Below are 17,710 nucleotides of genomic sequence, written 5' to 3'. Positions count from 1 at the left end.
TGTTTTGTTGACAAGTCATGAAATTCACTTCCAACTCTGCTTTAAGAGAAATGTCAGTAGTGACTCCACTTGAACTATATCAGGGGTAGTCAACCTGAGGCTCTCCAGTTGTTGTTGGACTACAACTCCTATAAAATTGTGGCTGGGGATGATGGGAGTTGTAGTCCAACAGCTGGAGAGTCTCAAGTTGGCCACCCCAAGTCTACACTCTTACACCCTCTTCCAAATCCAAGAGGCTGCCTGCTGACAAGATGGTTCACAGGAGAATGACAGGAGATCACATGGCAAATTCCCACAGATATCACCAGGCAATACTGTGTGGCTGTTCCATATACAGGTGAAACTCGGAAAATTAGAATATCGTGCAAAAGTCCATTAATTTCAGTAATGCAAATTAAAAGGTGAAACTGATATATGAGACAGACGCATTACATGCAAAGCGAGATAAGTCAAGCCTTAATTTGTTATAATTGTGATGATCATGGCGTACAGCTCATGAAAACCCGAAATCCACAATCTCAGAAAATTAGAATATTACATGGAACCAAGAAGACAAGGATTGAAGAATAGAACAATATCGGACCTCTGAAAAGTATAAGCATGCATATGTATTCAGTACTTGGTTTGGGCCCCTTTTGCAGCAATTACTGCCTCAATGCGGTGTGGCATGGATGCTATCAGCCTGTGGCACTGATGAGGTATTATGGAAGACCAGGATGCTTCATTAGCGGCCTTCAGCAATTCTGCATTGTTTGGTCTCATGTCTCTCATCCTTCTCTTGGCAATGCCCCATAGATTCTCTATGCGGTCAGGTCAGGCGGGTTTGCTGGCCAATCAAGCACAGTACACTGTATACTTTTCAGAGGTCTGATATTGTTCTATTCTTCAATCCTTGTCTTCTTGGTTCCATGTAATATTCTAATTTTCTGAGATTGTGGATTTGGAGTTTTCATGAGCTGTACGCCATGATCATCACAATTATAACAAATTAAGGCTTGACTTATCTCACTTTGCATGTAATGCGTCTGTCTCATATATCAGTTTCACCTTTTAATTTGCATTACTGAAATTAATGGACTTTTGCACGATATTCTAATTTTCCGAGTTTCACCTGTAAAGCAAACACAGTTCTGCATCTCAAGGAAGCATGAAGAGAGCCAGGGTTCTCTCACAGGTGACATTCAGACAGTTGGTAAATAAACCAAGACAACAATAGGTACTTAAAGGAATAAGATGCATCAGTAAAACCAGGCATGTGTTATATCTACTTAGAAGGAATTAGTGGAAGGGACATTCTTTCTTATTTTAGAAGATACACTCAAGTATTGCATTTGCAGGATTTCATATAAGTTCCTTTCATTAAAGGTGGGAAGCTCAAACTTTACAATGTCACTTATAGGGGTATAGCAAGTTGTAGTGAGCCCTGGGACAAAAAGTGAAGATGGACACCCAGACTCCCTGCCTTCTTCACCTGCTTCCTGCATCTTTGCTACAGAAGAGCGAGCTATCACCCAGCTAGAAGCCCCTTCTCCCTCAGGGGCCCAGGAAGATTTGCTCCCTCCCCTTGCTCAATTATAGCTACATCCCTGATCACTTAGTTTCTTTTGGGTAACCAAACATTGAAGACTTATGGCATTTTTTAAACAGCTGCCTATAATTATACATGTACATTGAGCAGATAGCAAATAAGCAAGCAGGAAGTTCTTCCCCAAAGCAGTCTCAGTACAAAGCAACAGCAACAGCTGCAAATATGTTTTCTAATAGCTAGCTACAGAACATCATAACTACTACTTCGCTTTTAGCTCTCCTCATATACCCTGTCGTAGGCAGAAACCTCCTTTCAGACCTCACCCTGTCTGAAAGGTGTGACTTGCATTTTAGGGACATATAACAGCTAAATAAATCATCATTGACCACTGGAAGTGATCAAGCCACACCAAACCCATTAAGAGAGCTACTTTGGATTAATACAGCATGCCTGTAATAACTGCATAAAGGCATCACCAAACACTGGACGTACAGTATATGAAGCAAACCAGACAAAAATTGCAAGAGTTGAGCAGGTTACTAAATGTCTGACCAGCTAAAAGGTAAGATAATCTCCTGTTGGAATTTCTCTTTTCCAGCTATCTCTGCTAAAACTGAGACTATCTGGAGTGGGGTTGTACCATAAATTTTCCTGTTGTGATTTTAAAGCCAAAAATAGTTATTCTGGAGGTGTCACAGAATTATTTCCTAAAAATTGCTATGATCATGAAAATATTCACATTTTTAAAATCCTGACTGACATATTGCACATTATGCACATGGTGGAACATAAGAGTTTGCACAGTTGCACATGAACAAAACTGTAAGTGCAAAATTATAAGTGCCATTACATATAATAGCTTCACTGCTGCACAACTCTGTGCACATTCCACCGCATGCGTAATGTTGTGCAGTATGTCAGCTTCTCTTTTGTGTCCTTGTTATCACTAGCTGTTATCACAAGTTTTTTCCTCCAGATTACTGCTTCTGTCTCCTTCTTTTATTAGTAACATAGGAAGTCCCAGGCAACCAGCAACTGTGCAATGAAAGGGATGGTGTCACAATACTACACAGTCAATCAGACTCAGGGCATTATGACATCACTGGAAAAAAATCCAATTAAGAGTTTGGCCAATATTTTCTGGATTAGTCACATGGGTGATCCTGGCCAGTCAGGGATCACTCAGTTCACTGCATGATATCATTATACTACATAACCAACCAGATTTGGCTACATAATGATGTTACTGAGGGCACATGAGGGGGGGGGAACCAAAAGAAGGCAATATAAACAGATGTTCCACAGGCCTTGCTAAAATTCTTTTGAAAAAAAGCTTTTTTGTCTGATTTTTTAAAAAACTTCCTTGAAAAAGAATGAGTACTTGTACCTCCACCCTAATCTGAAATGCTCTAGAATACATTGGTCTAACTCTGAAAAGGGAATTGAAGTACTTTGCATCCATAATCAAGCATTCAAGACAAAATCTTATCTACCACAAAACATCTGTGAAGAGGCATGCTCCAGGGGGCAGGAAGCAATATGAGCAGGTTTAGTTGAAATAATAAGTGATATAATTGGAAAGTAGTTTTGTTTCTCAGCTACACATAATGATTAAAAGCAATCCTCTCCCTTGCTTTCAACCCCACAAGGGGAAGATTGCACTGCCTCCAGTCATTGACCTGCAGACCGCCAACTGTTAGGAATGTGCATCTCTGCTGCAACGGATTGCTTGTGTGGCTGCCGAGACAAGGGGAAGGGCTATCTGACTCCAGTCACTTGCTGAGGAAGGAGGATTGTGGGGAGATTGCAGCCCTCACTCCAGCAAAAAATAAAAATCTAATCTAACCTTCCCTTTATTTATTTTTAAAGTAAAACTTTAAATACCTCACACCTTTGGGATAGAGAGGGAATCCAAACAGAATGAACAAATGAATGGATGAAAGTGAAATGCACTGAATACACCAAACTCAGCATAGCTGCATAAGCCAATTGTTATCAGCTAGGGACAGATTCAGGATTATTTTCCTAAAGCTACCATTTTATGTACACAAGTAATAGAGGACAGAGTGTTTCAGCTGCTTGTTCTTTTGCATCTCTTGTTTCATTGGGCCTGCAGTAAATCTGAATCCCACTCTCCAGGCTCCCTTCCCTCTAATGTATACCCCAAATCATATCTATGCTGTCTCACACACAGCCACTTGTACTGACATGAAGTCAAGAACTTTAGTTATCCAGGGATTCTTCTTCTTTAACCTGCATCAGCAACTGATTAATCATGTGGTCATATAATTGGGGGGGGGGGGAGAGACCAAAGCAAACAAAGATTCTCTTAGTACAGTTGAACACATAAGGGCGCTACTTTAATACGCATGCTGACTGCATGCAACAGCCAAAGGTACGACAGTCAATGGAGCGATCTTCACGATCACTGCAGGAAGCTCCAGACGTCTGTGAGGAGGAAGCCCGAAAGCACTTACCTCCATGCAGACGATCACTGCCTCCTCTCTGGGCAGCCAGATTGGCCACCCACATGATTGCTGGCTCCGTCACAGAGCCGACAGGGATCGGGGGCCACGTGGCCCCCAGAAGTCCCAGGATGTCCCGCGCAAGTGGATGGGGCATCCTGCCTGCAGGCCTCCCAGCGGGGGTCTCCTCGTGTGCTGCCGCAGTGTGGAGCCGCACCGCAGCAGCACACGATCCACCAAATGGGGTTAGCAAAGCAGTCGTTCCACTAACCTCGTTTAAGGGCAGGGGTGGTCAGTTTGCTGCCGGGAGCTGCACGGGTCCTGTGGCAGCAGACGACCAGGTGAAATCGGGCTAGGCTCCCTTAGCCCGATTTCCCCTGGTTGTGAGAACAGCTTCAATATATGTCTCCATTATCTCTTCATTAACATTATCTCTGTAACATCCTCTCTGTGCATAGAAGTGGAGAGGGTTAAAATCTGTACTGGCCTTGTAAACAATACTAAGCTGGAATGAATGAATGAATGCATGAATGAATGGCTTTATTACGATCATAGATCAGACATAACCAATTATACAGCATTCTGATAAGAGATCAATCCTACAGTACACCAACAAAGTAAATGTTTTATGGCAGGATCTGGAGAGTAGAAATTAACTGTTGGCAGATCTTAACAGCAGCCCCACAAAATTTAGCAACTTGTGTGTGATAGAAGCTTTCTTATCTGCAAGGACATAACATTCATCAGTTCCGCAGGGGTAATAAGACTATGCCTTATTAACAAGGGAGAAATAAGACTATGTCAACTGTCATCATAGAAGGAACAATATAGCAGCACATGGTGGACAGATTCAACCTCGCTTGAACCACAAGGGCAGATCCGACTGGCCAGAGGAATTTTCAGAAATTTCCCATATAGGACTACTGATGGTAAGGCATCATGTCTTGCTCTGAAGAACACTCTCTGGTGGTTGGGTATAGAAAGTGACAGTACATAACAGGTGGGTTCCTGGCTGAAATCACCAAGGCACCCTCTTATGGTCTGCAGGATGGCACCTAGGTCATTTTAATGCTCAATGTCCAAGATCCTCTGGTTTTATTTATTATTATTATTATTATTATTACATTTATATCCTGCTCTTCCTCCAAGGAGCCCAGAGCGGTGTACTACATACTTTCTCTTTCACAACAACCATGTTAAGTAGGTTAGGCTGAGAGAGAAGTGACTGGCCCAGAGTCACCCAGCTAGTATCATGGCTGAATGGGGATTTGAACTTGGGTCTCCCCAGTCCTAGTCCAGCACTCTAACCACTACACCAGGCTGGCTCTCTCTGTTTGAGGATCTCCTTGGCTTGACTATATCCTAACAGTGACAGATATTCTAGAGAGAAGCCAGGTGATGAAATTTTAACCAGCAGTGCTTGTGTTCAGGAAGATTGAAACCTATCTGCCAACACAGGGGGAAATCAGCCCCAGACGGGGGGAATTGATCTTAAGTCAGTAGTTGAAAATTGAAATCCATGCTTTGGATTCCTCTCTCTGTAGGCCCATTTCTAGCTGTAGTGCAGAATTAGAGATACATCAAGGACCCTGAATATAGCTCTTATAAACTTAGATTGGATAATTTCAAGTGATCTGTAGTTAGAATAGGGGCCCAGTTGTGCACCATACAAAAGTTAGGCCAATGTTTTGACAATAAACAGCTTTAGTGCTGTGGGAATAACCTCTCCTCCTTTGGAGAGGAAGAATCTCAGAATTGCTATTGTGCTCCTTTCAGCCTGTTGGACAGTGTAATCCACATGGGCCTTCCATGACCCTGTGGCATGAAAACACACACCCAAGTATTTAAAACTGTTAACCTGTTCAATCCAATGACCCTCTACAGACCAAATAAATTTATTATGCTTCTTGGCAAAGACCATCACCTTAGATATCTGAAAATTAATTACCAGATGGTTGTCCTTACAGTAATTAGCCAGGAGCTTAAGAGCTCTCCTAAGATCTACTGGGGTTCAAGAGATAATAGTAGGAGCATCTGCATATAGCAAAATTGGGATTTTTACTCCCACGATATTCGGTGGATGTAATCCTGGGTCTGAGAGGTTTTTTGCTTAGGTGTTTATATACAGGTTAAACAGAGAGGGTGACAAAATACACCCATGTTTGACTCCTTTGCCAGAAGTTATTAGGTGTGAAAGTGAGCCTTGGGGGTTACATCTCACCCTTATGCTGGTGTCCTCATAAAGTTTCTTAATGAGGAAAAGTAATCACCTATCTGTGTTGGTGTCCCTGAGTTTCCCCCACAGCCTTGGCCTTGAAATTGATTCAAAAGCTGATCTGAAATCTACAAAAGCCACATACAAGGAGCACTTGGGCTTACTGTTGTACTTCTCAATAAGATGGCATAGCACTAAGGCATGATCCATAGTTGAGCGCCCTGTTCTAAAACCAGCCTGTTCATCTCCAAGATGCCTTCTTACTCCATCCAGTCTTGGAGCTTCCAGTCTAAGTGTCTTGAGGAAAGCTTATTCACGACACTCAGCAGGCTGATTGGGCAATAATTAGCAGGATCGCGTCTGTCCCCTTTTAAAAATATGAGGTCTATTATAGCTATTCCCCAGTCTTTAGTGTGCCCAGTGCAGTCCATGCATGTAATAAGCTCCTCCTGAAATAAAAACATCTGAACTTAACTTTCACATTGCCTGCTTGCATTCTTTCAGATGACACCTGGTCTTTGCTTTGCTCAATTTTTTTTGACAAGCTAGCTAAACATTGGCAACAAGGAAGTTAGCCCTTGAACAGGGAGAGGAGAGAAGAGAGAGACAGGCCACCATCCAGCACCAAGTTCCAGCAGAGGTGGTCCCTCCCTCCACAACTGCCACCACCTTGCTCTGAGCGGGGGAGAGAAGAAAGAAGTGAGCCTAGGGAGCTCACTATGCAAGGATCAAAACATGTAGCTTGATGTGCTGCTCTTTCTTGAAGCTTTTCTGTAAACTACTTTGGGAAGTTCACCTGAAAAGTGGCATATAAATGCAAAATATAAATAATAAAAAGGTACAAAAGCAAAGCTGTCTTCATTTACAGAAAAATGTAAATGAGAGATGGAGAAGCAGTAGCAACGACATCATGCACTGAAGAAAGCAAATGCCTGAGGTTGCAGGCAAGGTGAGAGCTGGCAGGGTGGGGATGGAGAGACTGTTCTGTCCCTATTTCTCCAGCCTGACAATACTCAAAGGCCAAACAGAGGATCAAGTTAACTGTTCTGCAGGTTGTGTAGACTGTCTGTGTAGCACACAACTGCAGGCTAGATTCAGGCATGTTGAACAGTGCTCTAAAATGCTGCAGTAAAAAATCATTCATCCCTCCCCAACTCCAAATCTGGTCATCTTTTGTTGGTGGCTGGTTTGGATTTTTAATTATAACCCACACAAAACATCTCTCAGTTGCACCAAAGGTAAATCTAGTTCATTTGTCCCCTCAGACACCATCCCATCCTAAATCCAATGCTCAATTGAACAAAGAAGTCTTATGCTCTATTCATTCATTCATTCATTCAGTTTATACTAGCCGACCCCACACAGAGCATCTGTGCGCTCTTTGGGGCTGGCGATTACTTCTTCCCCCCGCACCTTCTGCCCCAGTCTCCACTTCCAGGCCCAGTCACCTCTCCTCCCCACTGCCACTTCTGCCCCCCCTTTCTCCACTCCCACCCCCGCTCCTGGGCCTGCCTATGCAGCTGGGCTGGGCCCGCTGCTGCCGCAGTGACCAATCCTCCTGAGTGCACCTCAGCCAATCAGGCGCGTCCGTCACCTAGCCAATCAGCTGGGTGCTGGGACGCACATTCCAAGGCACACCCAGGAGAATTATATATATAGATACTACCTTTTCTAAAGTGGCTCATGACAGTTTACATTGAAATAGAAAACACATAATAAAACAATTAAATTTTTTTAAAAAACATTTAAACTGGATTAAAATTAAAACTAGATATCATTAAAAGCCAGGCTGAAGAGATGGGTGTTTAAGGCTCTCCTGAAAACCTCCAAGGAAAATAATCCTCTTATATCTACAAGGAGCACATTCCACAATCAAGGGGCAACAACCGAGAAGGCCCAATCCCACGTTGCAACCAGATGAACTGGTGGCACCCAAAAATGGACCCCTCCTGATGACGGACCCCTCCTTTATTGAAGAATTGGCTTATTCTGTTTCATCCAGAAAGTTTAGTCTTTTTCCTATTTCTGTGTTTATAACCAATAAAGCCACTTGAAATGTGTTTGGAAACTCTAGTTAGTCCAATATGCAGCAGCTAGGATGTTACTGGGAAATGGGAACTGGATATAGGGACTGAGTGACCCCTTTCTTCTATCATCATCATTGGTTTCTGATTAATTTCCAATCACAATTCAAGGTGGAAATCACCTTTAAAACTCTAAATTGTTTGGGACCTAGGTACCCTAAGGACCACCTTCATAAGAACATGTTCAAGCTTTGAGATCTTCAGCTGGGTCTCTGCTCTGGGTTCCACCTCTTTCAGCGATATGACTGACAGTGATCAAAAATAAGGCACTTTCTGCAAAGGTACCAAGGTTCTGGAATGCCCTTCCTTCCTTCAGAGGCAAGTCAGTCCCTCTCCATGGCTGCCTCTCTCTGCCAAGTTTTTTTGTTGTTGTTGTCTAGATTGTTTTTGCTCGACTGATAATTGGCTGCCATTTTGCTTTTATTCTTCTGTGATGTTTTCTGTTTTTGTTTTTATTGGTTTTAATTATTATATTTTAAAACCTGTTTTGCATTTTATTCTTTGTATACTGCTTTGAGCTTTTTAAAAGGAAAAGTAAAGGAAACAAATTGAATCACTTCTGAACCCACCTTTTTGTCAATCAGAGGTCTGCTTGGATCTCTTGAGCACTTTAATTAAAAGGAAGCAGCAAGAGGATAGTATGTACTAATGTGTGATCTGCTTAGATTTTCTATTTCTTAGATTTTAAATAGCTTCTAAAAATGAGACATTTTAATTTAAAAAATGTCTTTCCCCTCTGCAATAGATTCCATGTTAGTACAGTCTTTTGGGTGCTTGAGGTAACTGTGCGGATGCAAAACCCAGAGTTTCCCCTTCCCCTCCTAACCCCATCCTCTAATCCTAATCCCCAATCTCAAAAAACAATGCACAAGAAAAGACAAATTGAGACTGTTCACATGAGCAGCTCTACCCAGGTTTAGACAGGCCTACCTAGGTTGGCCTGCTTATGCAAAGCACTGGGATCAAAGCCAATCTTGGCACTGCCCTCCCGGGTAGCCCTTTTACACAGGTACAGGGTTATGCATATTCTCGAGCTGCACACAGCCTGAACGGCTGCTTGGGCTGCACAGAGCTGAACGCCTAAAGAGCCCAAAGTAACGACAGAATCCCTCAATGCTCACACAGTGCAATCTGGAGGTGGGGACACATTTCCCCACTCTCCAGAACACCATGTGGCTCGCAAAAGCAGTGGTCATGTGGCCCAGGAAAATGCTGCATGGTCCAGGACAATGCCAGATCGTCTAGGGGGAAGGTAGGTGCTATCCTGCCTTTCCTCCCTCCCTGGTGCTCTCAAAAGTCATGTGAATGACCTTCTTGGCTTTCAGCTCACTGGAGGTCAGATTAGCAAATGAACATAGCATATAGCCAAACAGTGAAGAGCTTACTATTATGTGAAATGATGGAAATAGTGGGGCTTGCAAAGACATATTTAGTATGATAAAAGGAATCTTAGAAGCATGTTCCTGTTTTCTAGGAATGTGCAAATTGATTTGGGTACAAATCGATTTGTACCCGAATCTAGCTGATTCGAGTGATTTGGAGACAAAACAAATCATCCCTATGGTTCATTAGCTAGATTCAGATACAAATTGAATCACGGCTGATTCGAATCTATTCAAATTGAATTAATTGAATTGAATTAATAATATTCAAGATTCGGATCCCTGCTATTAATTTCCCCAGATTACCAGCTTTCTTTCTTTTTTTTTAAAGCTAAGCTCTAGCCCTTGTAGAAGAGGCGTTATGGAGCAAAATGTGCAGTCATTATTTTTCAAGTGTTTGGATTCTTTGGTGTATAATAACTTTACTCATAATGAAGCCCTATGAGGATTCATTACACACCAAAGAGTCTAAACACCTCAGAAATTAATAAAATATAAACTGAGTACCCAGTAGCTTGTGGGGTAGTTGGAACATGGGATTCCACTAATTCTCCACCCCCACCTGCAAAGCAATGGGGTTACAATGTACAGAAGAAATGAAGGTGTGTAATGAAGACAGCAAAGAATCTAAACACTTCAAAAATACCTAAAAAGTTGGCACTATCCAGTGATAGTCAAAATGAACAGAAGAAATGAAGGCATATAATGAATCCTCATAGGGATTCATCATGAGGAAAAGTTATTAGACACCAAAGAATATAAACATTTCAATATTCCTAAAAATTAAAATGAGTACCCCACTTTTCGCAGGTGAGGGGGTGGGGTGTAGTTGGCACATGGCAGTTGACAGTTGGCACTGTCCAGTGACAGTCAAAATGAACAGAAGAAATGAAGGTGTGCAATGAATCCTCATAGGGGTTCATTATGAGGAAAAGTTATTATACACCAAAGAATCCAAGAACTTGAAAAATAATGACCGCACATTTTGCTCCATAACTCCACTTCTACAAGGGCTAGAGCTTAACTTAAAAAAAAAAAAAATGAAAACTGGAGATCCATGTTAGGGTTAGGATATGGTGACGTCAAATCCCCATTATTTCCTATGGCGGAAATGTTCAAAATCAGTAAAAACTAAAATAATTAATTAAAAATCAACCAAGTGTCCCACTGCTTTGAAATTTGGGTGGTAGGTGGCACCCATATACCTACCTACCACCCAAATATGGTGCCCCTAGGACCTTGTTAGGTGGTCTGAATCAATCCAAATACAAATGAAATAAATACAAATTGAATCTGGGGTGATTTGAGGGGGTAGATTTGGACACGAAACAAATCAGGGGTGATTTGTTTTGGGCACAAATTGAATCAAAAAAATTGATTTGTACACATCCCTACTATTTTCATCTGTGAAATATTGGATGGCATGTGTCAGATAAAAATACCACCTGGTCCACCAGACACAAAGAGAGAGAGTGCCAAACTATGTACAGCAAGGAGTATAGGAAGGAAGTTCAGAAGATAAAAGAAGAACAGGTTATGAGGGATATTGCAGACAATGCAAGTGAGTTAAGGGTTAATTTATTAAGCTCACATTTCATATAGTATAGTCTTGGTTTTTATTTAGCCTTTGAGAGTTTGGCAATACATCTTTCACCTTAAGGATAAAATGAATGGTCTTGTTCATTGCTGCAAAGCAGTATAGGGAGCGGGTAGTTTGGAGTGGAAAAGCAGCTGGTGGATTGCATAAAACTTCCACAACCCACCACCTGATTTACATAATTAGCTAACAATCTGCACAACATGCAAATTAGTTTGCCCAGATTTGAATATCTGGAATATCCTTGCAGCCGAGTCATTAACAAATTGTATCCTGTGATCAAAAAGCCACAAACCAACTTCTTCTTACTATCATTAATTGTTTAATATGCACCCACAAATCAACAAAATACAGTCCCAGACTCACAAGTCTGCTGAATTGCCTGCAACTATTCTAGCCAACTCTGGCCATCAGCCGCCCCCTGATGCTGCTGCTCATCTATATATTTAATTCTCTTGGGCCCATGCGTGCTCAGGATTTGGCGGAGGACCTCTCGCGACACGCTGCGAGAGTTCGGGACTGAGGGAAATGTCAGTTGGGGGTTGGAGAAGCCCAGAGGAGGAGGCCGAGGGGGTGCCGCTCTGGCAGCTGGGGGCAGCTAGCAAGGGGCAGCAAGAGGAGAAGAGGTGGTAGGCAGCTGAACTGCGCTGCCGAGAGGAGCCCGGCTGCGTGAACAGTGGTGGCAGCGGGCTCCCGAAAATGGCCGGGCAGTGGCTGGCGCAGCAACTGGGGCTGTTGGTGGGAGCGCGGTGGAGGAGGAGGTGGGCCATGGCAAAGGAGGCGGCCAGCGGGCAAAAATGACAGGGAATAGATTGGGGCGGAAGGGAGGAGGGGGACGTGGCGAGGAGAGACTAGCGGCGCAGATGCTGTGCACCGGTTCAGCTAGTATGCTTCAAAAGGCTTTTGGCTGCAACTTCTTTTGACTGCTGGATGGAACAACCAAAACAGGCCTCTAGCTGCTATGATGCTTGGTGTGCCTCTCAGTGCATTGGATGGTCCTGAGAGCTTATCCACCCTAGGTATCCGCAATAAGCCATTTTGCGTATCTGCAGTTTTTGGTGCACACAGTGCTGCCCTTATATGGTCATGCTCTTGCTGCATGTGCTCGTGGGTTGTGAGAGGAGTTTGGAGGAGGATGGTGGAATGCTTTGGTCTGCATTTTTGGAGAGTTTTGTGCTTCTAAACACTATTTGGGGTAGCATTTGGCAGCCTTGGGTAGCCTTTAGGAGATGTTGCTCTGGAGCTTTTGGAGACCTTTTAGAGACATTTCTGTGGAGTCTTTTCAAGCCTATGGAAGCCCTTGGGAGTCTTTTTTGAGACATTGCTGTGGAGCTTCTTGGAGGTGGATAAACTTCTCCAAACCCATCAGGTGAAGTTGACAGAGGAGGAAGTAGAGGGCATCATCCAGGCAGCTCCTGAGAGTGAGGAAGAAGAGGAGAAAGAAAAGGAGCTGCTCCCCAAGCCCTTCACCACTAAGGAGTTGTCTGAGATGCTGCAGCTGGGCACTGCCTTGGCCAACAAGGTCTTTGAACTTGATCCCCTGAAGGAGCACAATGTCAAGTTCAAAAGGCAGCTGGAGGCTGCTTTGCAACCCTATAAGGACACCTACAAGGCTCTGCAAAGCAAGACCAAGCAAAACACCATCACCAGCTACTTTGAAAAGGTAGCCACAACCAGCACCACAGCTCCGGAGTCAGCACTGGAAAGCAACACCTCCACTTTCTAAAACTTCAAGGAGGAGGAGGATGACAATGACAGGGCTGGCAACAGGTCGGCCTCTCCAGGACCTTCTTCTGCTACCTGATCTGTACACCCAACAGAAGAGTGTGAACTCCAGCACCTCCGCAGTGGAGTGAGTTAACTCCTCTGCATTTGATTTTTGCTGCTGAAGGCCAAGGGGCTTGTGCTGCTAAGTGCTGGACATCAGCTGTGGGGTGAAGAAACTTCACAATTACACATTACTGCTGGAGCTGAGGGCCATTGCTGGAGGAGCTGGAGAGTGGGAGAGCAGGAGAGCTGAGGTGGCCAAGGGTTGTGCTCCATCCTTATTTCTGCTTTCACCCTGTCATATTCTCATTCATATATATATATATATATATATATATATATATATATATATATATATATATTCATTCCCCTGGGCTCCATAACACCACAATTCCCATTGACATATGGTTTCATTATTCACAGTTTTGTTATCTGCAGTTGTAGACCAGAATGGAGCCCCCGCAAAAAACAAGGGCCACCTTGTTGGGTCACAGTAGAGAATGGACCTTTCCAACTTCCCTTGTATTGTCAACTAGGTAGAAAGGGAGCGCCCTCGGCTTCAAGAACAGCCTGCAGCCTAAATGCCAGAGGTTTCCCAGCACTCCCATAAAGTCCTGCATAGGGAGAAAGTATCAGGGATAAGAAAATCATCAGCATTTAGACTATAACTTGCTCTGAAGCCTGGGATGTTATTGAACATGCTCTTATCTCTCAGCTTCCTGGGACATTGCTCCCAAGTGTGAGAGATATCCTGGGCAGGTTATGACCTGAATGGCAGAAATTTTATTTGCTACCTTTTCTTCACTCAGATGAGCCTGAGAGGACAATGGCTTAGGTGGAGAGAGCCAGCTCTCTTTCCTTCAGGTCACAACTTGCTCCAAGGCCTGATATGCTTCTCAGCACATGAGAACTACATTTCCCAAGAGGACCAGAAAAGCCTTAAGGCCCCTATGAGCTAAAGGCTCCTCAGTGACATAACTGGCCTTCAGGCATGTCTGGTCCTCTTGGGAAATGTATTTTGAATTAATGAAGGCTCCATATTTATTATGGTTTGAATCAATCACAAATTGTAACATTATTATTTTTGAATTAATTATGGAGCAGAGCCTGCCAGTTTTGTCCATTCCAAGGAATACTGGATCCAAGCTTTATCACCCATAGTGACAAATTCAAGCTCAAACAAGTTTTTAAAACAGAGCAAATGAGTTAGTCACAGGAACTAACTCTTGAGCATAGGCTGAAAGAACTTTGCCTATTTCAGTTACAAACACCATTCCTTACAATTTTAAAAGTTGTACAAGTGGGGGTATTTTTAATGTAATTATTAGGTTAAGACTCTGTTCTATTTAACTTATATAAATATTTAATTTTTACATTTTTAAAAAACTTCTCAAAGAAGTGGAATTCCTCTACATAGTCTTTGATGACCTAAGTACTCTATGAAGTAGCCATTGTTTCATCACAGTGACTCTTGTTCTGAACATCAAACAGAATTGGAGGGATAAGACAGAGGTGATACTGGTAGAGAATAGCTGGGATCTGGAGAGTATGAGCAAACCTGACAGGGACTGCTGGGGTTTCTATGACCCTTGGCCTTGCCCTTCTGAGCTGAACATTGCCTCTTGCCAATGTCTACTCGGTCTGCATCGCCCGGACGGACTTGCCCAAGTGGTGTCCTCCATCTCCATCCAGGTGGTGTCCTATTTACCCATGTGGTGTAAATAGCTTGGGGGTACTCCCTATACTGTGTCTTGAGAAGAATGTTGAGGTTGTTTCCAGGAGTAAAGGTAAAATGTGCCGTCAAGCCGATTTCGACTCCTGGTGCCCACAGAGCCCTGTGGCTTTCTTTGGCAGAATACAGGAGGGGTTGACCATTGCCTCCTCCTGTGCAGTAAGAGATGATGCCTTTCAGCATCTTACTATATCGCTGCTGCCCAATATAGTACCAGTGGGGATTCAAACAGGAAACCTTCTGCTTGTTAGTTCAACATTTCTCCGCTGCGCCACTTAAGGTGAGGAGTACCCTCTTTAATTTTTTGCTAATAAGGAGGCTTTATCCTCTCTTAAATAGTTCAGACCTTAGTACACTGATCCATGTTTCTGTAACTTCCAGGCTTAACTATTGCAACGCACTCTGTATGGGGTTACCCTTGGACTTGGAAGCTTCAACTAGTACAGCACACTGCTGTACGCCTTCTAATTATGGTTGGCAAGCAGTCACATATGGCAATAAATTGTGGCTGAGGGGGGTGGGAGTTGTAGTTCAACAATAGCTGGAGAACCAGTGTTGCATACTCCTGGACTAGGGAGATCTAGGGTCAAAATTCCCATTCAGCCATAAATCTCAATGGGTGGCCTTAAAGAAGTCACTCTCTCACAACCCAATCTCTAAAAATGTTTTAAAATTTTCTGTTTGTTTGTTTGTTTGCTTGCTTTGTTGTAAACCACCCAGAAACATGAGTTTTGGGCGGTATAAAAATATGTTAACTAAAAATAATAAAATAATAAATAAAAAAGGATTTATCATTTCCTTGGATAACAACTCACTATTGTCAAATCCTAGGCTCAATATTTCCTCAGTGGTACAGTATGCAATCTAATCTGGTGATTCTGTGCTAGCTCCCCCTCCATTCATTCATTCATTCATTCACTCACTCACCATTCTTTACTTTTTCAGCCTCCCAAAAATTTTGCTTCAAGAAATGTTTTAAAATGTTACACACAAAAATGCTCTAGTAGTCATTTTAATATTAGGATTAAATTTGGTTATGATCACCCTAGCTTAGCTTCCTCATCCTTTGTTTTACTTCCAGATATATAAATACCTCCTATCTTAATCTAGGTTTACATGGCAAGTAGCCTACGCTACTGCAACATAAAATGACACTTCCCTACTGTCTGCCTCAGAGGCTCCTACTATGACACTCAAAAGTAAAGAAAAACTGAAATAGGGTTCAAAATCTATCACCATACCCAGAGATTAAATTATCCATATACTGTAAATAGTGCAAAGTACATAAGTCCTGTAATTCATTCTCATGCTCTGTAGATACACTTCAGCTCATTTTCTGTGGTGGCATAGTTGCCACCAGCTTATTGTCTCCTTTTCAAGAGAGGAACTGGTGTGTTTAAAAAAGCCCCATAGCCTGTTTTGTTTTGTTTGCTTAGATTGTAAGCTCTTTGGGATAGTGATTGTCTTCCAACTTGGTGGTCTAACTCTGTGTAGAGCACCATGCTTACTGATGGCATCATATAAACAAATACAACAATAGCAATAATGATAACAACCCACACCACCATGCTGCAACTGCATGAGCACTGCTGTTCATACAAATGTTAACAATACGCAGTAGCACCTATGGGGTTTGCATGAGGAGTGAAAGCCAAGCAGGTTTCCTCTGCCCTGTTTCCTCTGATTGCCAGGAGTCAACCTAATCCAGCCAATCTGCCTGCCTTCCTGCAAAAGGAGTAGAAGTTGCCTGACTGGAAAGTCCAGTAAAAAAATTAATTAATTAAAAGGCCATTAATTAAATAAAAATAAAGCAGCATCTTATTACTGTCATTTCAGGGCCCTTTACTCAAACTGCTCTAGGATCGTGTGTTTCAAAGACCAGAATTCACTTTTCAGTGTTAGCAGAAGCATAACACACTGCTGTGAGAACAGACTTGTCACTTCTGAATGGCATCTCAGTTCATTGCTTGAAGAAAGGTCTTTATTCACTACAGAGCAAAACTTAGCTATTCTTCCCATTTTACAAAATTCTGCTTCTGAATCAGTAGTTTAACTGTTTATTGCTGAGCTGAAGTACCACCCCAAGTGATTAGTGCTTGAGCTTTGGTTTTCTGACCCAAGAATAATGGGAGGTAAAGGCTGGAATCATCATATGGAATCAGCAAATTTCTTATTCTATGATTCAGAGAGGCATTTAAACTCAGTGCACTCTTCTTCCCAGTACTTCTGAATTCTAAGACACAAGCAGGCTGACTTCATCTGTTTGCCAAGTTTCTGTGATCTGCACCATACCCAGTGCATGGTGGTGAGATGCAAGTGGGCTGAGATAACTACAGGGTTCTCCTGACATGATAGGAATCCATGTGGACTAGTCTTGTCTGCTGTGCAAACTCAATGTACATAAAACATATATGGAAGTGGAGTTCAGCACCAATTCTCATGAATCTGGCAACAACCGCCTCCTCTGTCATTTTTATATTTGGTAAAAATGCAGCAAAGTCAGAGGGCAAACCTCCTGCTTATTGCTCTGCCCAAGGACTGTGATCTGTCAGCCTTTCAAAGTGATTCTGCCTCCTTAGTCCTTTCAGTTGACAGCTTCTCTTTAAATAGTGATTTTTGTTGCATAGACCCTCTCACCACCAAAAGCTAGTAATGAATCTCATTCCTATAATCTGGATAGGCAACTTAACTGAAGCCAAAAGAAATGGCCAGTGTTTGGTTACTACTTGCACTTAGCTGCATTTCAGGCAGTGAGCTAGAGGTAAAGGTCTTACATTCCTTGCCACATAAGCATTTGAACTTTGTGATTTTCATTTTCCCTATTCATCAGTGGAAATTCCACTTTTACTTGACGATTTTCCAGTTCAGACCACAAAAGCAGCAACCTGTCCCTTTTGCTGATGACAACTTTCACATAACATAGATTTCAGAATATTAATA

The 17,710-nt window shown here is 42.6% G+C and overlaps 1 protein-coding gene across 5 annotated transcripts in view; it reads right to left on the bottom strand.

Annotated features, from left to right (window-relative positions):
- NRG2 (neuregulin 2) overlaps positions 1 to 17,710 on the bottom strand; it is a 305,841-nt gene that overhangs the window by 63,165 nt on the left and 224,966 nt on the right. The gene's annotated exons all lie outside the window — the stretch shown is intronic.

This window comes from Hemicordylus capensis, chromosome 4 (genome assembly GCF_027244095.1).
Source record: "Hemicordylus capensis ecotype Gifberg chromosome 4, rHemCap1.1.pri, whole genome shotgun sequence".
NCBI lineage: Eukaryota > Metazoa > Chordata > Lepidosauria > Squamata > Cordylidae > Hemicordylus > Hemicordylus capensis.
The sequence above is the reverse complement of the archived record's forward strand: the minus strand, read 5'-3'. Positions and strand labels throughout refer to the sequence as shown.